General features: G+C 42.6%; 1 protein-coding gene across 1 annotated transcript in view; it reads left to right on the top strand.

The window, feature by feature from the left end:
• The window catches only part of LOC121454718 (protein prune homolog 2-like), a 158,120-nt gene that overhangs the window by 119,175 nt on the left and 11,244 nt on the right, over nucleotides 1-27,701 (top strand). The window lies entirely within an intron of this gene.

The raw sequence follows: 27,701 nt of genomic DNA, 5'->3' as shown, positions 1-27,701 counted from the left end.
TGAGTTGTATAAGAAAGCAGGCTGAGCAAGCCAGTTCTAGAATTTGCCTCTAGGTTCCTTCGTTGTCTTTCCTCCATGATCGATTGTAACCTGTGAGCCAGATTGGTTCTGGTGGGTGTTGTACCATAGCCATAGTGAAACCTGGCTAGGGCAGGTGCAGCAACGCTGATGGGTGGAAGCTTAGAGAAACATGGGAGTAAGGCGGAAGCAGACATCCCTAGCCAGGGCAGCCAAACCTCTTCTGTAAATGCTCCAAGCCCCTCTTCATGCCAGCATCACGGAGACATCGCCCCAGGATGGGGATCTTCAGTGGTCACCCCCTGTTCTAGAAGGAATGACCCTTGGCAGCAGGACTCATGCTTTAATTCCCAGTATTGTTCTGACCTTGGAGTATTTGGATGGTACAAGGGTATTCACCAACAGAATAGACTATTATAATAGCACAGCCTCTACCCTTGGCGTCGGAGATGCATCTGCAGACTGTTTTCTTGTTTGGGTAGATAATGACTTGCATTTTGTTCCGAAGGAACTGACTGTTTAACAAATGAGTTGCTGAAGGCGTCTCCGTTACTCTCATAACTGCTTGTGCTTATTTGTGCACTTAGACAAACTTGAGTATATTATGCAGTCTTTACAGTGCAAAACAAAGACACACTCTGCGTTCATTTCCTTAGTCCCCCATCTCCCCTTTACCTTATATTTAAAATCATAAAATCATACACGCTTTAAGAAGAAAATGATAAAAGATATATAATATTTATTATGTTGTTCCTACACTTATGTATCTTCCCTCAGGAAAACTAAAGTTGTTAACTGTGTACAAAATCATATAAACACAGACACACACATAGACGCATATCTGTAGAATTGCGGAGCATGGAATTATACGGGAGTTAACAGTATGATCATAATACATAACATACATTATTCTGGAGTCTTCTTTCTTTTCTCTTGATTTTCTTTCCTCCTCAAGATAAGTTCTATAAATAGCTTACTCTTTTAGGATCACCAGGATGTTTCTTGCAGTAATTGTGTGGATTTGATTGTTACTCTGGGGGAGGCACAACAGGACAATGGTGGTTTTAAATTTCTTGCCACTATTAACAATACTGATTTGCTCTCCTCTTACACGGGACAAGGCAGAACAGATATCCCCATCCAGGGCAGTCAAACCACTTCTGTAGATACTCCAAGCCTCTCTTCACATCAGCATCTCTTTCCATCTCCCCAGGATGGAGATCTTCCGTGGTCACCATCTGTTCTAGAAGGAATGATCTTTACATGGCATGTCTCTCATGCTATAAAATAGTTCCCCCCAAACGACGGAATGGTTGAATCATGTGTTATTTAATTTTAAAATTAATCGTATATGATTATTTTTAAAAGTCTGTTCTAACACCTATTCTTACCAGCTTTATCTGAAAGCACCATCTTCCCTAGTCCTAAGCAGCTTTAGACATCTTTTTCTTATGATTTCATATCCAGGAGTGAAATTACTGTCTCATTGGTGTCTTTTCTTGATCACGTATGAGACTAAACCTTTCTTTACATGTTCATAGACTGTTTTTTGTTTTGTTTTGTTTTTCTTCTCTCCATGTTCACCTTTTTTGTAAAGACTTTTTCCTTTACTGATTTAAAAATAATTATTTTATGTGTATGGACTTTTGCCTGCATGTATATGTGCATATCTGGTGCCTACAGAGGCCAGAAGAGGGCATCAGATCTCCTGGGCAATGGTTGCTGGCCACTGGGTGGGTGCTGGAAATTGAGGTGCCACCTTTCAGAGGAGCAACAAGTGCTCCTGACCATTGTATCCCCTCTCCAGCTTCTCTTTGCTGATTTTTAAGGTTATATACATTAGGGGTTGGTTTTTTTTGGGGGGGGGGGTTATTGTAAGTGTTGTAAATGGTTTTTTTCAATCCATTTAAACCTTCACTTTATTTATAGTATTTTAAGCACAGGTTTTACATTTTCCAGAATTAAATATGTCTCTTTCCCTTCATAGTCTCTGGGAATTTTAGTGTTCTGAAAAACTCTGTTGGGGGTCAAGAGATGATTCAGTGTGTAAGAGTACTCACTGCCCAAGCACGAGGATCTGAGTTCAGATCCACATCACCCATGTAAAAAGTTGGGCGTTGCTGCACATATATCTATAACCCTAATGTGCACGTGTGTGTGCACAAGTGTGTACATGTGTGCATGCGTGTGTGCACACATGTGTGTGTGTGTGTGTGGACAGTAGGATCATGACTTGCTTGCCACTCTCCTAGCTCCAGGTTCAGTAAGAGACCCTATCTCAAGGGATAAGGTGGAGAGTGATCAAACAGGACTCTGGAGGCCCCACTCTGACCTTCATCCTTCATCCATGCACATATACCACACACACATAAGTTCACACACAAAGATTTTAAAAAAATAAAAATAAAGTGAAATAAGATGATTTGGGAAGCTGTTTTAGAGGGCAGAACTACAGGATCTCTTGGATTTTCTTCAAATAATTTGTTAGTTAGCACTTTTGCATTTAGATATTAAATTCTTTCTTTGCGTGTATAGCAGTACATGTACAAGTGTCCCCTTTATTGGTCAAAGCACCCGTTTCTCACTGAGTTTGCAGCAGCATGCTGTCATCTCTTCACACTTTCTGGACTGTTCTGGGTTCTGAAGGAATCAGTGGATGCTGTTTGCTGGCTCTATTTGGTGACATTTGGAGCTATGCTAAATACATCTTGCTAACTTCAAATGGGATTGCTGTATTAGTTAGAAAAGACTCGTGTGACAAGAAGAAGACCTTAGCTCTCTGTGATCTAATAGCAATGTCAGTCTGATCTAATAGCAATGTCAATCATGAACCTCTGGAACCTAGGCCAGCCCCGTGTATGATTGGCATGTATATTATAAATCATAGAACTTCCAGTTCATTTATATTAAAAGATGACTTTTTAAGCTCCTGTGAATGTAACTTAGCCATTACTTTGACTAGAAACCAGCTTTGAATATTGTTTTCTCTTTCTGTGGGCTTTGAAATTGGATGTGTCTGTAGCTCTAGCAGATGATTCCTTTGTCAGAGTTCCAAACTCATGGGATTCAATTAATGCCACTTAAAATGATATAATGAGTGAGTTTTAACTTTCCCAACATAAAGCTTAAATTGAGAGCTGGAGAGATGGCTCAGTGGTTAAGAGTGTTTGCTGTGCAGTGACCAGAACCAGGATTCAGATCTGAGCACTCACATTGGAGGCTGGGCACCCTATGGGTAACTAGAACCTCTTAAAGAGACAGGAGAATCACTAGGGCTACTGACTTCTAGGCTACTAAGGATGCAAGTTCCAGGCTCAGAGAGACATTCTGCTCTGAAGGAATAGGTGGAGAGTTATGGCCTCCTCTGGCTTCTGCACATATGTACACACAGACACACATAGATATACAAATAAATAAATAGCTTAGGCTAACCTGGGAATGTAGCTCAGTGATTAAGTCAAGTACTTGCAAAAAAGGTAAATTAAACAATAACAAAATACCTTTAAGCCTTATCATTTGCTAAGAGAGATTGCCAATGTAATATGCATTTCTCTTTTAATTGTTTTAGTGTTTAATTAAATATAAAGTGGTTTCGAATTGATTTTAATTTTTTAAAGATTTATATATTTACATACATGCATGCGTGTATATGTGTATGTCTGTGTCTCTGTGAGTGAATGTGTCGATGGTGGGTGGGAGCACATAACTGTGCACTAACAGAAGACAGCATCTCATCCCTCGGAACTGGAGTTACGGGTATTTGCAGGATACCCAGCTAGACTCCAAATTCAAGTCCTCGTGATTGTACAGCAAGCACTCTTAACTGAGCTCTCTCTCTACCCCAAAAATACTGAAGTAAAATATTCCCCTCACAGTGTTTTGAGTACTGCTGCTTGTTTTCACTGACAGAGCAAATGCCATTTTGGGAGACACTACTGTTTGAATTAGTTAGTAGAAGTCACGTTCACGAGACTGACTGATACTGCCCTTTAGCTGTCTCCTTTGAACCGACCCGCTAAAGGTTCATCCAGGCTCTCCATCAATGGCCAGTTCTGAACTTACCTAAACACATATCCAGAAACAGCCCTGCTCTTCTTGCTAAGCAGTGAACGTTTAGTATTTAACATTTTACTGAGGCGTAGCTCAAGCTCACAATTCCTTACACACATTTCAGAAATCTAAAAGGCTTTAAAACTCACAAAATTTGGCAAACTTTGGGGAAGTTTTGACATCAAATTCTGACTGTCTTTATTCTCTTGAATCTTTTTGCTGTATCGGCGCCGTGGGGTTTAGAGAAGCTATCCTCAGCTCCAGTGTGATTGACACATGGATTACATTCTCATCACCATTTCACCTTTCCCAAATAAAAACATCCTAAATGTCAAACTATATCACTGGTCCCAGAGATTTCTAATAAGAAATTACAGACCTTTATTTGGGAAGGATCAACGGAGCTCACTACCCCCATTCTTTTACAACCAGTATTAATGATGGCATTAAAGACCATTAATGGTGTCATTTATTGAATGCTTACTGTGTGTATAGGCGATACTTTGCACTGAGAGCTGGAGGCTGTAATTCTTCACAGTGAGCCACATAACCACTTAGAGACAGAGCTGTGCTGCATGCAGCTGGGATCCAAACCAGTTCGCTCTGTCTTCCACCTTTGCTTGCATATCTGCTATGTTTGCCCACGAGCACTCTTTCCCTCCTTCATACTGTTTTATTTTCTCAGCATGGTTTTCCACGTGCAAACAGGATGAGACCAGTGGCACATACAAAAGAACCCATGATGCCACTTGGGTCTTCTCTGTGCCTGTTTCCTTACTGTTAAAATGAGGCTCAAGTCTGGGTGGGCAGCTCAGTGGTAGAAAGCTGGAGCACACCAAAGAAAGACCTCAGGATCTGCTCCCAGCATCAGGAATAAGGACAGTGGTTCAAGCACAGTTTGCCCACTGCCCAGAACGACTCCAGTAAGATTAACACCTTTCAAAGACTTCCAAAGAGAAAGAAAAGTAAAACAGTGCATGGCATTTGACACTGTTAACTCTACACCTCTCAAAATCTTCCCGGAGTTCCTTCACTTACAAAGGCTTCTGAAGTCTACAATGTTTTGTTTTTTAAATGCAACTTTACTAAAACAATCACATGCCATACAATACCTTCCTTGGACCCATACAATTCAATAATAGATTTAATAAAGTTACAGTGATGCAGACATAGCCACTGTTGTAACATATTTCATCAGCCCTGAAAAGCACCCCAAGAACTCACTAAGAGCTGCAACCCTTCCCTCCTCTGCTCTAGGTTCAGGAAGAGACCCTTCTTTCTGTATCATTTCTGTGTCCGACTCTTTCATTTCAATTTCCTACTATTCTAAAAATTCAGGGCTCTAGAGACTTCTTTCAAAGAAGGAAAATAATGTCAACCAAGATGGGTCTGAGCACACCCTGAAATCATCCCATGACCCCTCAGAAAGTTTGAGCTGAAGGTGTGGTTTCAGGAACCCACTCTCTTCAGAATGTCCGGGAGCTTGCAGACCTGCAGTGGTTAAATCAATAGTTAATGATGTTCGTCATGTAATTTGAGCCTCTAGTTTGTTTATGCTAGACCAACTTGATCCATACTCCAAACAAATTATCTCTTATAATTACCAGCCCGAAGATAAATCTCTAAATGTTTTTCTGATGATAGTGCTGTGGTTGGCAGGTGTTAAAAGTGCCTCCCAGGGACAGAGATTGAAGATGAGCTCTTCCCGCAAATCCTTCAGGCGAGGATGTTGCGCTCTCTAGCCTGCCGTGTACAAAGGAGCCTTGTATGGTGCCCCGTTAATGAAATCTAATAGGCAAAGGTCGTACATCTTTACAAAGAAAAATGCAAAGCTGGTGTGTGATGAATGGGCTCCGGGGGCTCAGTGGACCAGCTCTGTGCTACAGAGGGTGTGTAAACAGTCTGCCTGGCTTCTCTCTAATGTTCGTGCACTAAGTCCCCCTCCTTTCAGTGATCGCTTTACCTGATGTAATGGGCACAATGGATACAAAAGTAAGCAGTCTGTCTGTCTTCAGTTCTTTCAGCTACAGTGACTACATAGTCATTATTAATAGACACTTTATCTACCACAACTGTTTATGGAAAAAGGCTATAAGTGTTTAGAGAGATCCCTTAAAAATCTAATTAATTAAAATATGCTTTTAATGTCTCTGAAAGCAGCGACATTTGATCTGTTGGTTGTGACCTCTTTGGCAAACTTCTATCTACAAATGTTATATTACAATTCATAACAGTAGCAAAATTACAGTTGTGAAGTAGCAATGAAAATAATTCATGGTTGTGAAGTCAACAAGCCGTGAGGAACTATATTAAAGGGTCACAGCATTAGGAAGGTAGGGAACCCTGGCTTGGTGGGGGAAGTCCTCAAATACATATGCTTTCAAATGCTCTCAGAGTACCAGGCCGTGCGTGCGGTGATGCAAGCATTTAGTCAAAAATCTGTGCTGCTTTCAAAATTCGAGAACACGTTAAATTTGGAATTACAAAGAGTTAAATAAATCAGATATTGTTGAATCAAGTCACTGCTGATTTTAAAAGAAGTTATCAGTTCATTTGCTGTAGTTATACTGCTGGGCGAAGAGACAGTTCAATAAATCAACTCAAGCTTGATGGATTCTTCAATTCACTGAAATGAGTGTGTGGAAGAGAAAAGAAATCTCTTAGTATTTCCTCCTTGACAAAAGGGTATGCAAAGAGCCTGAATGGATGAATGGTTGATTAATTTTGCCAGAAATTTTCTTGACAGCAGGAAATATGTTTTTGCATTACTGTTTGCCTGAGATTTATTTGGTAGAATATGAGTTATTGCATGTAAATTTGCACCTGAAGCTATGTCGCTAAAGCAGCTATTTCTGAGTTTGGGACCTATAATATTTTATGTGGTTGTGCATGCCACACTGTTAGGCATTGCCCTGGGGCAGTGTATGTGAATGTCTCTTCTCAATGATGTTAGTACAACTGTCAAATGCTGCCAGGGCTTCATTTCTGAGATGGGTTAGGGTCCTCATCTCTCTGCAAGGAAAAAGCTGGAGGCGACCAAGTCCCAAACTTTCCTAGAGTCCCTGGTAGATTACTGATAGACTCTTACCTTTAAATAAGGATGAGAAGGCGCAAGGTAGCCCCTGTCCTTTCCAACTCATAAGAAGCCTGTGATTGACTACACTTCCAAGGAAGGGATGGCTGCTGTTGACGGTTGCACTGGGTGAGAGCAGAAATCTTAGCTCCTTTACTTATCATATAACATCTCCTCTGTACTGAGTGATGTCCTACCTGGTGAGGGACCTTCCCTAGGACAGTATGGAAGGTATGCAGACTAGGGGTTCTATATTGGAGAAGTGGGTAATAGCTTTCACTGTGGTTGCCTCTGCTTCTGTGTTCAGGAATCTAGTCATAGTGAAAGAAATAATTACACCTCCTATCCTTGTGCTGTAAGTCACAGAAACCCAACTCTAACTGCTTCGAGGGAACAGCAAATCAAAGTATATCAAGTGTGTGGGAGTCTTGGGCTCAAACTAGTGGTTGGGTCTTATCGTTTTCTCCACCTTACACCCATTTCTTGGTGCTGCCTACATTCCCAAAGAGGCTGTCTGTAATCTGCCAAGGCAGCTCCAAGAGTATCCAGTCCTTAGATCTTTACACCATGGGGCACGAGAGAGCCTCATAAAACACATGTGAATTCTTTTGTAGCCCAGCCCTTTCACTGTAGCTGAGGAGAAGGAGCAGAGCCCCGAGGGAGAGCTCTCATTATTTCTACGAGAGAACAGAGGCAGCATGAGCATTCACATCATACCATGTGCAGGAGGAGAGAGGAAAGCCATTTTCTCGCCATGACTTGATTTCAGGTGTCCCAGGCTCTGAACACAGCTGCAGGGGCCATCTCTATGGGGAGAATCTTGAGGGAGTTGAGTTTTGAACCCCAGCACCCAAGTAAAAAGCAGGGTATGGCAGCACATGCGTGTAACTCCAGTGCTAGGAGACACTGACAGGAGTATCCCAGGGGAAGGGAAGGCGCACTCTGACCAGGCGGTCCAGCTAATCAGTGAGCTCCAGGTTCAGGTGGAGGAAGACACTGGCGTCAGCTTCACCCCTCCACAAATGCACACACGGCACATACACTATACACACTCAGACACAGACAGAGAGCCAGTGAGCTAACCAGACACACACACACACACACACACACACACACACACACACACGTGTTTCAATCCCAGGACCAACTAGACACAGACAAATTACACAACTTGGGCCCCGCACATTCTGAAGTTAATTGGGCCTACCTCTCAGAAAAGATGGCAAGCTGGGTTACTTGTTTTGGGGACCATGTAAGAAATACAAAAGCAATGGCAGGTGCTTGATTCCCAGAGTAAACAAAGAGCAATTAAAACCATTGGGTTTTGTTTTTCATTTGAAAAAAGGAGATAGAGAGAAGGGGGGAGAGAAAGAGAGAGAACATGACGTTGGATGGGTAGGCAATTGGGGAGAATCGAGGAGGAGTTGAGAGAAGAGAAACATGATCAAAATACATTGTATGGGGAGAAAATTAATAAAATACAAACAAAGGCAACCAACCAAAAGTAACTAAATAGGATTATTCAAAAACTCACATCCAAAAGGATCCAGATGTGTGGGGGTGGGGCAGAGCCCATGCTGGAGAGATGCTTCCTTTTCCCTGGGAGGCATCTGTTAAGTGCAGCATTCTGTGTCATAAGTCATGTCCTGGGACCCCCGAGAAGACCGGACATGTGCTAGTGATAAGATGGTATTTGTGGGAAAAGATTGACTCGCCCAGAAAAATAAGCATGACCGCATTAGAGCCAGGCTCCAGCCCCGCTGTTGATTCTCCATTTGAAATGAGGATCCTATACCGGATTTCAGATGTGTCTCCGGCTCTCTGGATTTCTCATTTTGCAAAGGGAATGTGTTTAAGAATATTCTCTGCTAGTATATTATCTCTTGTTAATTACTTGGACTCTCTTGGATCTTTTTTGTTTTGTTGGTTTCGTGTGTGTGTGTGTGTGTCTGTGTGTCTGTGTGTGGCATCTACAGTGTGGACTAATATATTCTTGCTCAATATGTAGTCAGACTGGCACACAGCCATCACCCAAGAGCTGCAGACAGCCGACGCTGATCTAATCAGAATCCTCATTTAACAGGGCATCTTCTAGTGTTTCCTAGAAAAGTTAGAGAAGCTTGAGCTAATTTATCTTGTGTTCCAAACTCCCCAGACTTGGGTGATTCGGCCTCTGATAGTGGAGCTCCACTGATCTTGTCTTAACTGACGGAGGAGCTGTGTGCGCTCCCTTCTGTTCTGTGGTGCTCGCTAACTGATAGCCTCAGCAGAACGCTCCCAGCTCACTGGAAACAGGCTGAGAAAGCACAGGTGTGCGAACACCCTGTGACTAAAGTCAATGTTTACCAAGGATCAGCTGTGTTTGCTCCCAAATCTATTCAGAGTAGCTAATATAATTACATGATCACGAGCGAACGGGTGGATAGATTGATGCTTCGGAGAGACTCAGTGTAATGAGGTGATACCTGTTTGTACTGAAAATGTGTCCTGGGCTGGTGACAATATCGCTACAGAAATGGGGTGGGGATCGTAACATGTAGAAGGAACCTGCCTTCCGATTGTGTCTGTTTCTATCCTGTATTAATAAAATGCAACTAGAAATGAGAGCTTCGTTTTCTGTGTGTGATTTCTACAATGAAAGTCTGAGAAGCTCTTATATATTCATAAATACAAAGGTTTTGCTTTGAAATGAAAATATAAGTGGATACATAATTTTACCTTTGAGTTGGAATGAAATTACTGCTGTAGTTTCCTTTGGAACATTTCTTTTAAAATCATTTTCCTCTCCATCCAAATTTTTAATTTATCGATTAATTAATTTTGTGTGTGTGGTTGTTTTGCCTGCATGCGTGTCTGTGTACCAATTGTTGTCGAGGTCAAAAGAAGCTGTCTGATCCCCTGAAATAGAGTAACAGGTGATTGTGACCTCCATGTGGGTGCTGGAAGTCAATCCCAGCTACTCTGGAAGAGCAGTCAGCCTTCTTAACCACTGAGCCATCTCTCCAATCCCTAAAAAGCAATTCTTATATTAAGCAATTGCTTATCCTAATATCAACCAGAACAAGCAGTCAATAGAAACCTTCCACTATAAAGCTCTAGCGCTTGAAGAATTAAGGAAAACAAAACTGCAGACTTTACTGCCTCCTGGGCGCTTTCTTTAGCACATCAGGACCTTCAGGTCATCAAACCATCCAAAGTGTCCTCTTCAGACCCATCCCCAGCACCTCGGGCGTTAGAGAGATAGCCAGCACTGGGACCACTGACTCAGGCTCTCTGCAGATGGGGCCAGGAGTCTGTGTTTCCAGGAACCTTCACGTGGTTCTCATGCAGCTCAGTCATTGGCAGGGAACAGGAAGGGCAGCGCCTGGAGAAGAACCCAGTTCTTCAACCAATTCCTTTATCAGGACTCTTCCTCTCCTCCCGAGAGTCCTTTTTCATCAGAAATTCTATAGCTTACATAAGTTAAAGAAAGGCTACAAACAAACAAAACCCAAAAAAAGAGGACCTACAAAACAAAGAATATCACATTGTGAAAGATTCTTTCTGGCACATGTAAGATAAAAGTCACCCAGTGCTCTGGAGTGCTGTGTGAGTGAGCATGTGTATAACCATTTACACGTCATCTCATCTTATTTTATAAGTAGACCATTATTTAATTTTCCCAATGAAGGTGCTGCAGATTAACACCATCAAGTAACATGCCCAAAGATAAGCAAATAGCATATAAAGCCAGGATTTAAATGCTGAGCTGTCTATTCCCAACTCTATTTTTTTTGCATATATATGCATGTTGTGTGATGTTCATGTTTGTGTAGAAGCAAGAACAGCCAATGTAGAAACTATGTCTAGACATTACAAATTGAAAGTGATTCTTTGGATCATATAGTTTACTGTTCTTTGCCATACCTGTGTTGAGAGTGACAGAGGAGAAACTGTAAAATAGAATCCCGCTTTTAATTTAAATTTTGTGGGATGGGCTTTTTGTTTCTTTTGCTTTCTGTGAGTATGGTTTTGTTTTGTTTTACAGCTTCCAGGATCATTCTGAGACACAGCCAGGGTTGAGAACCAGTGACACAGACATACAGGTCCGAATTGAGTTTTGAGAACTCATTTTCTATATAACCTCAGGCACCAGTCAAGGATGCCAGCTGCCCACTGAGTACTTGCAAGGCATGCTGGGTGACACACTGGTTCCCACCATCCCCACATCTCAGAGTAACTGTGGTCAAAGATAGGCTTGTAGGTTTGGGAAAATCTTAAATTACAAAGTTCAGTTTTTAAAATGTCCACTTGAACTTGGGAGATGGTTTGGTCTGTCAGTACAGGACCTGAATTCAGTCCCCGGAACTGAACTGAGCCCTTTCTGCTCCTCCCGGGTCCTGAGTTGGGTTCATAGCACCCATGTTGGACAGCTCATGGCAACCTGTAGCTTTGGTCCTAGGGTATCCATTTCTTACGGACTTCATGAGCACACACAAAGACATACAAAGATAAACCTTTAGACCTTCCCCCAACTAGCGACCATCTGCAAACCTCAATTCTAGTTCTGGTCAAATTCCTTTGATGTGCAAGCTAGCTTTCCCATATAGGTATAGTTGCCACCCATCACCAAAGAAGGATCCCTCACAGCAAATGGAGACCACCACAGAAAACCACAGCTGGACCCAATGCAGAGAAGCCTGCCCCAACAGATACATCGACATCTCGATGACACAGGTCCTGCATCTGTATAGATCAGGAAACATGACAAAAGAGGGAGCAGAAAGATTATAAAAACCAGAATACCAGGAAGTCTGCTGTGAAGCAGTCTTCCTTAGGGATGGCTGCATGAACGAGAGTGGACCAGTGTAAAGATCAACGGGCGTGTTATTGATCCTCCTGTAGAGGAGGCAGTTTCGAGAGATCCCACCCTTAGATGAAGAACTGGAGGCAACTCACGATGGCTGGGAAACTAGCCTTTCTCTGAGAGCATGAGCCCCTTATTGGTTGTCCAATACAGAATGGAACCATATACACCTAAACAGCAAAAAGGGACTTAGCAAGGTTGTATTTTATATTTGTGCATATACTTAAGGGGGGGATGGGAGGAGTTTGTGGGAAGAACCCTGGGAGGGGCTAGAAGCAGGGAGAAAGGGATATAATTCTATTTCAATTAAAAACAAATCTTTTGAAAATACACCTTGGCAGGTAAGGTATGCACACCAGAAAAGAAAAAAGAAAAGAAAAGAAAAGAAAAGAAAAAAGCAAACGAACAAACCCTTACCCAGGGCCTATGTTTCCTTGTTTTTTTCCTGAAAGGTGGAAAAATTGTCCTCCTCTAGGGATGGTATGGACCTTGGGCGTAAAAACAGCATTCCACCCTTCTGCACCAACCAAGAGGGAAATATTTAACCTTTCTGTGACTTGGTCTACCCATTAAAGACAGCTGTGTATTGTTCTGTGTGGAGGGGAGTGGATAGGGCTCAGTGTGTGTTGAAGATAGGACACGATCATGAGTAACTGTGTTTACTGTTCCAAGCTCCCATTCTTACTGTGTTAACTTGGGACCAGTTCAAGGCTCAGTGAGGGCTCATCTTTCAACTCGCAATTAGTTACAAGCAGCCCGTGGGCTCCGGTCACTTTCTGAAAGTCGGCGATAGTTTAGTTCTAATCTAGTGATGAAAGACCAGCCCTTGACAATGAGTTGTGAGCTTGGCTGTTTGCCCTCCTGGTGTTGGAAATCTGACTCCTTAGAAAATGCATTCCCTGTCCTCCTGGGTTTTTCTCTCCCCCACCAGTCATGCTGTTTGTGTTGGAGGAAGCCAGCATACTAATATTTAAATATTTTAAATGATGCCTGGGAGTTGGTGACTGCAGAAGGCTCTCATTCTCTGTCTTCCTGCTTAGCGTCTGCATCACGAATAACTGGAAGTTTGACAGCTATGGTGGAGATTCAAGCTCCTAAGGATTTCAGCAGCTGCAGAGACTCACTTACATTGGCTGAAAAGAAAAGACAACCAGGAAGAAATCCCTGCCCCTTCCTGGTTTTTGAGGCAGGGTTTCTTTGTAGCTCCAGGGCCTATCCTGGAACTCACTCCATAGACCAGGCTGGTCTTGAACTCACAGAGATTCTCCTGTCTGTGCCTCCTGAGCACTGGGATTAAAGATGTACAACCCACGGCCAAGCTGGATCATGTTGCATATTTTTAATTAAGTGGACTTCTGTTTTCTTAATATTCTTAAAAGTTTGCTTTGTCGCCCCCTTTATAATTTCTGTTTTGATGGAGTGTGATAGCCCATGACAACAAAGCAACTAAGTCGCTTCACCTAACTTCCATCCCTGAACATCACCGTGCTCGCCCTGTGGCTCGGCCCCCTGGCTCAGCCCCGTGGCTGGAGGTTAAAGGAAATGCGAAGTATGCGTACGTTTGGGGAGGGCGTTGCCTCCGGAAACTGAGTCTCAATCAGAAACCTCTAAGGGAAATACCCAGGAGGACAGATGGTCCTCTTTCCATTTCACAGTCGTTTGGCCCCACGGATGGGGTATTCAATCCAAAATGGACCAAGAGGGAACAGTCTAAGGTGCGAGAACTGCACTAGTCTGCTGGAGCTACCAGTTTTCCACCGTGCGAAGGATGCCAGTTGGCCCTGGAGATGCAGAGCGGCTCCCACGCTCCTGGGCATCCTCTCCTTTTGTGCCATCAATGGTTTCTGGACTCCATTTCTAACGCTCCTCAAACCCTTGATCCCTTTACTTAAGCCAATCATACTTATGTTCTTGTGACTTGAGGCCAAGAGAGCCACAAGCCTGGGAGTGAACTCCTAAAGAAGATCTCTTCCAGTCACGCCCCACCTCCACACACACACACACACACACACACACACACACACACACACACACACATCTCCAAGGGAAAGTAAAACCACAAAGCCCAGAGTGGGCCTGTTTTCTGGAGGGGGTTGCTGGTAATTAGCTTAGATTGCAACAAATGGCACACACAGACTGTTGCCTCTGCGTGTGTGCTCCAAGACTGGTGTTTACCCTATTATTTTCCAATTTAGAGATGGCACCAAGTTTGTCAGGGAGCAAATGGAATCCAGCAAAAGCATATCGAAGTGTGGTAAGAGGTGTGTGTCTTGATGGGTAGATTTTTTAGACTTCAAAAATAATTAATTACTTTCACTGGGTTGTGAGCAAAGGGGACATAGCATATCCCCCCCCCCCCTTACACTTGGCGATGCTTGGATATTTTTAGCAAATGAGTTGTCAGCAGAAAGGCTTCATTAGACCCATCAGGATTTCTGCCCATGAAGAACGAATCCCAAACTGTACTAACAGTTTCCTTGAGCCCAGATGATGAAGCACCTCTGACAAGAGCCATATTGTGCTCCCCATGTGAGGAGCAAGAGAGGAACAAAGGAGACAGTTTGATCTTCATTTGGTCAGGTTAATATTGACACAGCTCAGATGCGTCGGGAGTGTGTGTGCACAGCACATGTATGGAAGCTCTCTGGAGATCGTGTAGGGACTTCAGGAAGGCAGAACAAGGAACCTACGGGAAGAATGGTCTGCTTTACTGAAACGATCTTCCAAGTCATTCACTGTTTTTACAAAGAGAAGAAAAGGCAGTAAACTTAGGGTTTATGACTCAGAAGCAACCAACAGGGAATGTAGTCACATCTATAACACAGCTATGGAAATAATATATTGCTATTAATATTATTTAGAAGTTCAGCTGTCGCTGTGGCTCTATCATTTCAAAAAGCGAAGCGTGCTGAGTGAGTAGTTTTGTTGTTTTTGGTTTGTTTGTTTGTTTTCTTTGTTGAGACAGGGTTTCTCTGTGTAGCCCTTGCTGACCTAGAATTTGATCTGTTACCCAGGCTGGCCTCAATTCAGAGATCCTCCTGCCTCTGCTTCCCGGGTGCTGGAATTAAAGGCATTCTCTATCACTCCCAGTGGTAAATTACATATGTTTCTTGAATGATCTATTCCTTCATAAGCAGGCATGGACAAGAAAGAGTCCTGAAGAAAAGCCACATAGTCCTTCTTTGATGTCTTTAAATGGTATGCAGAAAGTTTGGGCGATCATTGATGGAAACCTTAAAGAAACTGTAAATTAGTGGTGGTGTATGCCTGTATTCGTAGGGTTTGGGGAGAGAAAGACAGGGTGACCCAGAGTTTACTGTCATCATCAACTAGAGAGACTGTGAGGACAGACTAGGTTCTGTGAGACCTTGCTTTAGTAACAGAGGAACAGATGCCTTTTCTGTGGGCGGTCGTCTTTCCAGGTCACAGTTGTTTGACCCCATGGATGAGGTATCTAATCCAAAATGGACCAGAGTCATTCGCCAGGATTTTCACACTCAAGACCAAGATGAAAGAGGTGCTTTTTATGTGTGCAAAGACTTGCTAACCTGCTGGAGCGGGGTGGGGGGAGGAGAGAAAAGCAAGGAAATGATAAAGGAAGGCGGGAAGGAAGGAGGAAGGAAAAGAAAGGAGGAGGGAGGAGAGAGAGTACAAATTATCTGGTTAATGACTAGCTTGACTGTGCTGTATTCAACAGATTGTGAAGCTCCCTTCTCTAAGTCCTCAGTCTCCTCCTGGCCCCTTGTCTGGGTCAGCAGGGGAACCGCTTTCCATGTACTTTGTTCAAGCCCCTGCTTCCAGGTCGCCTCTCCCTGGGCACCATCCGCCCCTCTGTGTGCTAGAGACAGTGAAGATGAAACAGAGCCTCAGCATACTTTGGAGTCTGCCAGAATCCAGTTCAATCCCATTTATAATACTCTGAATTCATACCTGAGCTTTGAAGTGAATTACCTCCCAGCCAATTCCTATCCCCTCCCTGCTTCCCGTTCCTCTTCTTCTTCCTTTTTCTCTTCTCCCTCTCCCTCTCTCTTCCCTTCCCTCCCAGTTCCTGCTCTTGTCTTTTATGTCTGATAACATGAAAACAGGTGGTTTTCAGTTTTCAGGGAATATGCAATCTCCCTCTGTTCTTGAACTCATCATTCTGAGTGAGGACCTTACAAGAGTTACCACAGGAAAGACAATAACCTCTCTCTTCAGTTTTCCACATGCCTGACCTGAATCAGAGCATTGGCCATCTGCTGACATTTGTAGATGTCTTGGGAGTTGTGCCTTAACAAGAGGATGCTGCTTTCATAGACCTCTCCTGTTAGGATGCCCACGTTGTCAAAGAGGAAAAAGACAAAAGCAAAACACAGTCCTGTTTAGTCTCCTGTCTCCTCCACAAATCTTCTTTATAGAAGTTTCTTTGGGTTTCCAATTTTAGGCTCTTACATATAATTAATAGTCCAAATTAACTTAATCCCATATTTGTATTTAGTGGGTGAGAAACTGGAAGTTTATCACGGAGCATGGTGAAATAAGCCACGCTTCATAATCAAGGTTGTCAAAGTCAAGGACATGGCCGACTTGTGTAGAGTGACACGGAGGTAAAGCCGGTAGAAAAACTACTTTTTGTTAAACTAAAAGCTAAATTTCTCAGTAATGGCTTCCATGAGTAAGAGTCTCATCTAGGGATAAAGCAGGAGTTAATATAAAGCCTTTGAATGTGGACTAGTGAGAAAAGAAATCCCATCTGTCATTCATCCGAGCTCTCCCAAGCCTCCTGGTCCAAATACAAAACAGACAATGTTACTGACCTCGCAGGGCACCAGGAAGTTCACAGAAGGCGATGAGACATAGCTAACCAGGTGCTTAATGCAATGCCGTTAGGTCGTACTGGGAAAATAGTATTGACTTAAATCAATCAACCAATAAAGCACATTGATATGTATATATGCTATACATTAATTTGTAGTGCTGTGTATTCAAATCTCTCAAAAGTTTTCCCAAAAGTCTTTTTTGTTATAAAGGACGAAAATAGATTCTCTCTCTCTGACTCTATTTTCAAAATCTTATATCCAGTCTAGTTTTAATAGGCCCAGGAAAGTATTTTAACTACAGTAAGATGCCTGGGTTGCCTTTTAAAAAGAAGAAACAAGAACATTTAGTGTGTAAAAAAAGTGTCTAGTCAAAGTATGTAAAAAAATTTGTTTACCAATTAAAAATGTATGAAAAACAGAATAAATAAAAAATTTAATTTATGCATTTTGTGTTCTCATAAATCATTTCCCTGTCAAGATTATCAGACTTTATTATTGCTGAATACTTTAAATATCATCATAGAAATTTGGTAGCATAAATCATGAACCTTTCATTTGGAACATTTGTATCCACACCTCAGCATTTTTCTTAGATCTTGAATACACAGGAAAATGACCCTCAGTCGAGAAATAAATCCATGTAGAGTCTAAATGTCAAATGAGACTCTTAGATTTCAGTAACTCAGCAATCTGGACCGTTACCGTTCTTGCAGGAGTTAGGACAGTCAACCTCTGCTTAAGGACTCTGTTTTGAAGTTCTTCTTAATGGCTTTTATCTACAAGCGTTCTACCTACATGTGGTAGTCACTCACTTGATGTTTCCGTTTCCTGCCAGAAGAAAATAATACCGATGTAGCAAGTCTGGGAACACCTTGTCAGTGATATTACAGCGCTCCATTGAATACCAGCCTTAGCAGAGGTAGTTCATGTCAGTGGATAAGTGAGGCCTTGGATTAGGCGTGTAGTCCAGAATCCTGGGCCTCCATGGAACAATTAGCACCAGAAGTAAAGCTCACTAAAGGCCATTAGGTACTGGGGAGGGAATGATGGAAATATGAAGGAGATCCTAACCACCAAAGGAATGAAAAGTTACTTCCTATCTCTTTTTGTGCAGAGTGGCTCAGTAGCTCTATCAGGGACTAACAACAGAATCCATCACTGAGATAAATGCCGCCTTACCTAGGGGTTTTACGTATCATATTATGTTTTTCTAAAGCATGCTTTGCTCAGACTTGACTTTGCATTTCCTCCACCATCTGACAGAAGATTTTCTGTGTATGTCATGTAGGTGACTTAGAGATTAGCGTGATCAATATTAGAAAGCTCAAGTGGAGTGAGGGATATAAAGGACAGACTCATTCTACAAACAAGGAATCTCCATGTACAGAATCTCACAAAATGCTTCCTGTGGTTGGATGGAGTCTCAAAACTTTAAGAGGAGAGTGGCCTCTTGACAGTTTAATAACCAAGGAAAGAAAAGGAACCTGTTGCCTGATACTGTGTCTAAGGCCCAGGCTAGCCCTTTGTATATCATCTTGATTCTCACAGTACTCTTTGGAGATAGGGCCTGATAGTTGAGGAAATTAAGGCTCAGAGGTAGAGGGACACTCACCTGGGTAGAAAGTGCCACAGTCAAGATAATCTAAATGATGCCAAGGGTGTAACTAGAAAGCTTTAGCGGGCATGCTTTCAAATAGAAAAATACAAAGATCAGCAGTTTGGCTGCTAGTGACAGTTTAATATCAGAGTGTCTTAATATCTCTGCAATGAGAATTTTTAATTAATTTTTTAAACTTCTGTTGATGGGAAACAGGAAAAGATGCTACAGGGTACTTATGGAGGTCAAAGGACAACATACATGAGCCAGTTCTCTCCTTCCATCATGTGGACCCCAGGGATCAAATCAGGGTAAAAGAAATGCCTTAGCCCACTGAGACATTTCGCCGGTCCCACATAGGAGATTTTATGAGAAAGAAATACCAAATTTTAGAACAAAGTATCTTTCAACTTTATACCATAGAGATTAGATTGCACCTAATTGCTTTAAACATTTTCTGGTGTTCTTAACAACTCTTTAATTTTTAATAGTAGTATAATAATAATTATAATACTATAATAGTAGTATAATAATTTCATTTGCATGACCATTGCCTAATTTATTGACAATCTCTCAGTTATTGACCATACAGATTTTCTTTCTGAGTACTAGTTATTAAGGTAATAAGTCCATGAATATCTTTGTCCACAAATATTGCATGCATTTCAATTTTTTATGCTCTATTGCTAAAATCATGGGGGTGCCCATTTGGAAATATTTATCAATGACAGAAAATGGGGTAAAGATTTTATTATTAAAGAATTTCTCTGATTAGTGAGTTCAAATATTTATTAGTTATTTGTATCTCAGTTGTAAATTGTCTTCTATGCTTTTCAAATGTTTTTTTTATTGCGAAAAGAAGAAAAAAAAACATAAACAAAAAACAAGTTTCCACCTCCTCCCAGCCTCCCATTTCCCTTCCCCTCCTCCCACCCTTCTCCCCCTCCTCCCACCCTTCTCCCCCTCCTCCCACCCTTCTCCCCCTCCCCTCACTCCTCTCCCCCTCCCTCTCCAGTCCACAGAGCAGTCCGGGTTCCCTGCCCTGTGTTAAGTCCTAGGTCCTCCCCCCTCCGTCCATATCTAGGAAGGTGAACATCCAAACTGGCTAGGCTCCCACAAAGCCAGCACATTAAGTAGGATCAAAACCCCCTGCCATTGTCCTTGGTGTCCCATCAGCCCTCATTGTTCGCCATGTTCAGAGAGTCTGGTTTTATCCCATGCTTTTTCGGTCACAGTCCAGCTGGCCTTGGTGAGCTCCCCGTAGATCAGCTCCACTGTCTCAGTGGGTGGATGCACGCCTCGTGGTCCCGAATTCTTTGCTCATGTTCTCCCTCCTTCTGCTCCTCCTTGGGACTTTGGGAGCTCAGTCCAGTGCTCCTGTGTGGGTCTCTGTCTCTATCTCTATCCATCACCAGATGAAGATTCTATGATGATATGCAAGATATTCATCAGTATTGCTCTAGGATAGGGTCATTTCAGGTTCCCAATCCTCAGCTGCCCAAGGAACTAACTGGGAACCTCATCTTGGGCACTAGGGAGCCCCTCTAGGGTCAAGTCGCTTGCCCACCCTAAAGTGGCTCCCTTAACTAAGAATTGTGGTTCCGTGCTCCCCTATCCACCTTTCCTTTATCCCAATTCTCCTGTTTCCCAGGTCCCCCCTCCTTCCCTTCTACCTTTTCTCTCCCCATCTCCCCTTACCCCCATCCCACCCCCCCCCAAGATCCCATTTTCTCCCCGGAAATTTGGTCTACTTCCCTTAGCCAAGAGGACAACTATATGTTTTTCCTTGGGTTCACCTTCTTCCTTAGCTTCTTTAGGTTCACCTATTGTAGACTCCGTGGTCCTTATTTATGGCTAGAAACCAATTATGAGTGAGTACATCCCATATTCATCTTTTTGGGTCTGGGACACCTCACTCAGGATAGTGTTTTCTATTTCCATCCATTTGCATGCAAAATTCGAGAAGTCATTGTTTTTTACCGCAGCGTAGAACTCTAGCGTGTATATATTCCATACTTTCTTCATCCATTCTTCCATTGAAGGGCATCTAGGTTGTTTCCAGGTTCTGGCTATTACAAATAATACTGCTATGAACATAATTGAACAAATGCTTTTGTCATTTGATAGAGCATCTCTTGGGTATATTCCCAAGAGTGGTATTGCTGGGTCCAGGGGTAAGTTGATCCCGAATTTCCTGAGAAACCGAAACACTGACTTCCACAGTGGTTGCACAAGATTGCATTCCCACCAGCAATGGATGAGGGTACCCGTTCTTCCACAGCCTCTCCAGCAAAGGTTATCCTTGGTGTTTTTGACTTTAGCCATTCTGACAGGTGTAAGATGATATCTCAAAGTTGTTTTGATTTGCATTTCCCTGATTGCTAAGGAAGTTGAGCACGACCTTAAGTGTCTTTTGCCCATTTGAACTTCTTCTGTTGAGAATTCTCTGTTCAGTTCAGTGCCCCATTTTTTAATTGGGTTAATTAGCATTTTAAAGTCTAGTTTCTTGAGTTCTCTATATATTTTGGAGATCAGACCTTTGTCTGTTGCGGGGTTGGTGAAGATCTTCTCCCAGTCAGTAGGTTGCCTTTGTGTCTTAGTGACAGTGTCCTTTGCTTTACAGAAGCTTCTCAGTTTAAGTAGGTCCCATTTATTCAATGTTGCCCTTAATGTCTGTGCTTCTGGGGTTATACATAGGAAGCGATCTCCTGTGCCCATCTGTTGTAGGGTATTTCCCACTTTCTCTTCTATCAGGTTCAGTGTGTTCGGACTGATATTGAGGTCTTTAATCCATCTGGACTTGAGTTTTGTGCACGGTGAGAGATATGGGTCTATTTTCATTCTTCTACAGGTTGACATCCAGTTGTGCCAGCACCATTTGTTGAAGATGCTTTCTTTCTTCCATTGTATACTTTTAGCTCCTTTATCGAAAATGAGGTGTTCATAGGTTTAAATCTAACCAAGGAAGTGAAAGATCTATTTGACAAGAACTTTAAGGCATTGAAGAAAGAAATTGAAGAGGATACCAAAAAATGGATGGACCTCCCTTGCTCTTGGATTGGGAGGATCAACATAGTAAAAATGGCAATTCTACCAAAGGCAATTTATAGATTCAATGCAATCCCCATCAAGATCCCATCAAAATTCTTCACAGATCTGGAGAAGACAATAATCAACTTTATATGGAAAAACAAAAAACCCAGGATAGCCAAAACAATCCTATACAATAAAGGATCTTCTGGAGGCATTACCATCCCTGACTTCAAACTCTATTACAGAGCTACAGTAATGAAAACAGTGTGGTACTGGCATAAAAACAGAGAAGTCGACCAATGGAATCGTATAGAAGACCCGGATTTTATCCCTCAAATGTTTTTCTACTGGGATATCTAATTCTAATTGATTTATTTAAACCCTTATACTCAAGGATACTAAATGTTTTGCCTCTCAATTAAGGAAAATAAAATGATGGCAAGTAGTAATTATTGTATTGGGGAAAGTGGGTTCGAAATAGCAAAGTGCTATTATTTTATTTACATTATTTAAATTGTTGTTTATTCACTTATGTATTGTGCACATGCTTGTGTGTGTGTGCATGTGCACCCTTGTAGAGGACAAATTGTCTCTTCTTTCCTACTTCGACATACAACTCAAGTTGGCAAATCCCTTTAGATACTTACCCATCTTTTTTGATCTGACTTACATTTTTAAAAGCCAGGGATGATGCTGTATGAACTGAGGGAGAAAAAAGAGCCTGGGATACTAGTTGGAATATTGTTTGGGCAAGAAAATGATGGTAGCTGGGGTTGGAGAAATGATTTGGTGCTTAAGAGCACATACTATTCTTCCAGAGGACCGGAGTCGGAACCCCAGCACCCACACCAGCTGACTCGCAGCCACCTGGAACTCTAGCTTCAGGGAATGCAGCCCCTCTGGCCTCTGTGGCACCCACACTCATGTTCATATATATGTGTACAGACAGACAGACAGACGCATGCATGCATGCATGCACAGAGAGAATTAAAAATAAAAAAGAAATAGAGACCAAAAAGATGATATGGTGGCTGTGTCTAAGACAGTCATGGAAATAGAGAAAAAAGGTGTTTGGCCCGATGTATGTTTTAAGGAAATTTGGTGACAGAATATGTGAGACGTGAAGGGGGGAGGGAAAAATGCAGGATAATTCCTAGCTGTTTAGCTTGAGTAACTGTCGTTTAATAATACTGAAGGAACTGGGCAGGACTCACTCAGCTCATCTTGTATCTGTGAGACGGTCAGATATTCCCATGCATAGAGTCCAGGTGGGTGTACTTATTCATTGGAAAGTAGGAGTTTTAAAGCCACGTGTCTTTGAATGGAATTGCCAAGGAGAGTGGGTACCAAGGAGATAGTGGAGTTGGGGGACACGAGGTATCTGGGGCAGTGAGCACTTAGCAGTGAAATAAGGAAGTACGATCAGCAAAGATGACCAAGGAGTGTCCAGTGAGTGAGAAGAGAATCACGAGGAGGGCATGATGTCAGGAAAATGACGTACTCAGGAAGAGAGGAGGTCAGCTTTGTTGGAGCTGCGGGTAAAGCCCAGTGGGGTAAGAAAAGGAGCATGTTTGATTGGTCAACATGAGTGATTGGCAGCTTGGAGAAGAGCAGTTGGAGCAGAAAGATGGGTCTCAGCACAAACAAGGCAACCTAGAAGACACTTGAAGGTGGGGGTGTATGGGGGCAGTGCTGTTTCTCTCCCAGAAAGGCCCACCTCTGAACTACTCAGATGTCCCTAAGACATTACTTAGACTGAGTTGGCTTGGTGGGATCCATGGCGCTGCCAGCATTTAGCTTCGTCACTGAATTTCGTTTTAGAAAAGTTTGGTGCCTCCTCCAGCCACTCCCTTTCTCTCTGTGTGGGGGTTGTTGGCTTTATTGGTACTTAAATTTTTTATGTTAGATTTATTCAGTGTATTTTAGGTATGAGTGTTTGTTGCCTGCATTTACAGCTGTGCACCAGATGCATACTTGATACCAGAGAAGGTCAGAAGAGGGCATCAGGCTGTCTGGCACTGAAATTATGAGCAGTTGTGAACCACCACATGGGTGCTGAGAACTGAACCCAGGTTTTCTACAAGAGCAACAGTGCTCTTAACCCCTGAGCCATGTCTCCAGCCCACAATACTGACCTTTTGAAGTACTGCAGCAAGACGTAAAGTGGTAGTTTAGAACGATGGAATTTCCCACTGCATTTGACTGTATTTCCAACAACAAGTGCATTAAATCTACCAGGCTCTCGCGATCTCAGGTCTCATATTAGGTCAAGTGGAGTCAAATCGTTTCCGCTTCTCCACACTGGGCTGCCATCATTGTCACCATCTGTACTAACATCGAGCTGTTGTAGGATTCTGCAGATCTCTGCATTAGCTTTTGACTGGGAAATTACAACCCTTTTTTGGTCCCTGCCTTTCTAGATTTTTCTAATTCCAGAGCTTGGGATTATTTAAGCAAACAGATTCACAACCTTCTAAATGTTTGATGATTGAATCTTTGGGACCTGGGGTCCGATGGGAAGTAATTGCCATTTTTCCTGATCTGGCTGACCGGTTCCCAGTTGCAATGATAAGTAAAATTCCTAAATTGCAGGGAGGTTCAGAAATGTAGAGGGCATTTGCACGGTAAATTGTAAAGAGACTATCTTTTTGTTTTCTAACTAAGTGGGAAACGCATATGTGTGTGTGTAATTTAACCGCAAGTGGAAGAAGCATTGCACAGACATCTGAGCAGGTTAACAAATCGTATTTGTATACGTGTAACTAAAACAGTAATTTATCAGGTAGAGGCAGATGGGGGAAATAAAATGCCAACCTGTGTCTACAGTAGGGCTGAGCTGATGATGAAGAGCTGTTTACTCAGGGCCGGCGTTGCTCGTCAGCAACGTAGGAGCCACTGCAGCACATGACTCCCTGCATAGCTAGAAGACAAGAATAAATTATACGCTGTGCAAACAGCGCCAGCGCAAAAGCAGAACAAACAGACTGTGCCTCCCCGAGTCTTGAAGATTCTCACTCATTCCCTTGTTTGACTGTTTTAAATACGAAACTCTTGACACTACCTTGAGGCCAGTAGGATGGGATCTGGCTTGGACAAATTCATCAGAGTGCATGGGGCATCAAAGCTGATCTTTGTTTGCGGTTACTGTAAGATGTATCAGATTTGATAATACGCCAAAATGGCTCACATGATTTTTTTTTTATTGGTACTTCTTTTAAATCCATGGAATTTGGTTTGGGATCACCCACGGGATGGTTGGCCAGTCTTACCCAGAAGACCTAGACTGCAAGAATTACTTAAGGGACATGATGAAAACACACATTCTTAGACTTGGTCTCTAAACAGCTAAATAACAATCCTCAGCAAAGTGTTTAGAACACACAGCCCAAGGTGTTTTTGTGATGAGGTCAGTATAAGGAACTGGAGGGTAGGGGTGTTATCCAAGTCTCAGGAGAGCACTGAGAGTGCCAAGAGCTGATTATTGGAAAATATGTGGACCAATCCCTTGCGAATGCAGAGCTTTGTAGTTGGGGTGCAGGGACAGATGCAGCTTCAGTAAGTCTGGGGTGTGGATGCAGAATGTACTAGTGTTACTAGACAAGATGTTAGAAACTACTGTATAGCAAAGAAGAATCAAAACATGGGGGCTGGAGAGATGCCTCAGCGGTTAAGAGCATTGTCCTGAGTTCAATTCCCAGCAACCACATAGTGGCTCACAACCATCTGTAATGAGGTCTGGTGCCCTCTTCTGGCCTGCAGGCATACACACAGACAGAACATTGTATACATAATAAATAAATAAATATTTTTAAAAAAAAGAAAGAAAGAATCAAAACAGCTTCTGATGTAGCCAGCATTCTCGAATAGCAGAATGCCCATAACTACAGCTTTGAATAGTGCTTCTGAATCGGCATCTACTCATGTAAAGTCAAATTAACCTGTTCCTATTTAAGGAACGCAAGGGGAGTGGTCACCAATGTGTGTAACAATGTCTTCAGACTGTGTGCCATCCTCCTGTAAAACATTTGGAAAGGAAAATTTGAGGCTTCTTAGAAAGTCTTCAGTTATTGATGATAAGCTGTAGTTGAGTATCTTTCCCATTTGCTTTCAGTGTCAGCTCTGCTTTCCATCCGTAGAGGCCCACAGCCCAGCATCCAGGTTCTTGATTAATCACCAGTGACGCTCTGCAGTGTTTTATCTAGTGAATGCTTATTACACATACGGGATAGTCTGATCCAAAGAAGGCAGACTCTGAACTCCCGTGGGCAAATGCATTCTCTAATACCCACTCAATGCCCGCATGGCCTTCAGACACAGATTAAAAACACAGGTGCTGGCAGGGTGCTTTCTGGGTCTCTTGTACGTGAGCATCACAAACTTCACTACCAAATCAGACCAATAGATCCTTTGTATCCATCAAGAATACATCCCAAGAGCTTTGTGGTTCCCGTGTGTACTTCTCTCTAACCTAAAGGAGAAAGTGACCTTCTCTTTACTAAGTGGCCTAGTAAAATCCCTAACAAGAACAGCTGCCATGAGAAGCTGGCGCGGTGGCTCACACCTTTAGTCCCAGCACTCAGGAGTCACAGGCAGGTGGATCTCTGTGAGTTCAAGGCTGGCCTGTTCTGCCTAGTGAGTTCTAGGACAGACAGAGCTATGAAGAAAGACCCTGTCTCAAAAAACAAAAACAAAAAACAAGCAAGCCAAAACAGACAGCCAATCCTCATCAGCACATGGAAGCCCCACCTACCAAGGGTCTCTTTGGGGTCTCATAGACCTTACGATTCCACTCAGCAAAATGCAGAGCCTTGCACAAATGGTAATTTTTGGTGCAAATATTAATGTGGTAACTGATCAATAACTCGATGTACCTATTCAGATGTTCACAGTGGTTAGGAGGGGGTGGCATGACAATCACATTTTCTATGGTAAATACTTGAGTTTTAATATTGTACCACAGCAAACATAATTACAATTACTATTGTAATAAAATGCATAGAAGTCTCTAAATCCCTTGAGTGTACATCGTGATATTTTTCACTGAGAAAATCATAAGCTCTCAGTTAACTGATTTTACATAATGAGAATGATGAAGATGTTGGTGGTGATGATAGTGAGAGAATTATGGCAAAGTGGTCTCACTGAAGTTGATATAACTTGAAAAGTCAAAACATTTCTGTACGTGACGTCACATTCTGGGAGTGCTGCAGTTACTGCCTTCTCTGCAGTTGCCATATATAACAAGGTAATCCCAGCATTACAGCTGTTATAAAATTCTGCCGGACTTCTACCCCACATTAGAAAATCCTCAGGGACTGGGGCTTCAGCACAGTTTGTAGAGTGCTCTGGTAACACACAGAGCCTTGGCTTCAGTACCACAGCTCCACATATGGAAGATCCTGTTTCAGAAAAGAATTCCCCAGCCAATTCATCCAAGTTTATCTTCAGAAATTTGAATGGAAACTAGCAATAATAGTAAAAAATAAAATTGTAGAGCTAGTTAATCAGATATGAGTGTTGAAGCACAAGCCTGACAGCCTGTGTTCAATCTCCAGAACCCACACAAAAGATCCAAATGTGAAGGCACACATCTGTAATCCCAGAACTCCTTCAGCAAGATGAGATGTGGAGGTGGAGATAGGACAGGTTGAATGTTCACAGGACAACTAGCCTGGAGTTTGCCGAGCAGCAGCAGAAACAAGAGACCTGCCTAGCAAGGAAGGAAAGAACTGACTCCCCAAAGTTGTGTTCCGACATCTGTACACATGCGCGTGAGAGCACACACACACACACACACACACACACACACACACGTGCATGCACTCATGCACACCTACAATGCTGTATTAACTACTTCTGTTGCTGTGATAAAACACCATGACCAAGCAACCTCCAGAAGATGTTCCAGAGGGACTGAAGTCCACTGTGCTGAGGAAGCATGGCAAAGGGAGCAGGGAGCTGAGAGAGCACAAAACAGGGTGAGCAAACTGAATGTAGGGCAAGCCCTGTCCCCCTTTCTCCAGACACCTCCTAAACTTCCACAATGGCAGCACCAAATGGGGACAAACTGAGCAAATACCTGAGCCTATGGGGAGCATTCTCATTCACTCAATCCACTACGGGCACCCACCCCACCCCCAAAATAAATAGTATTATAAGATAGGAGTATATCAGAATACATCATGTATGAAGATCAGGAAACAGAAGATGACTTCACTATACTTCTTGAAGGCAGGCAGGCAGGCAGGAAGGAAGGAAGGAAGGAAGGAAGGAGAACGGAGCTGC

This window comes from Microtus oregoni, unplaced genomic scaffold, assembly GCF_018167655.1.
Source record: "Microtus oregoni isolate MIOR12 unplaced genomic scaffold, Mior012 000012F_ref0000307, whole genome shotgun sequence".
Classification (NCBI taxonomy): Eukaryota; Metazoa; Chordata; class Mammalia; order Rodentia; family Cricetidae; genus Microtus; species Microtus oregoni.
This window is presented reverse-complemented; position numbering and strand designations above follow the sequence as displayed.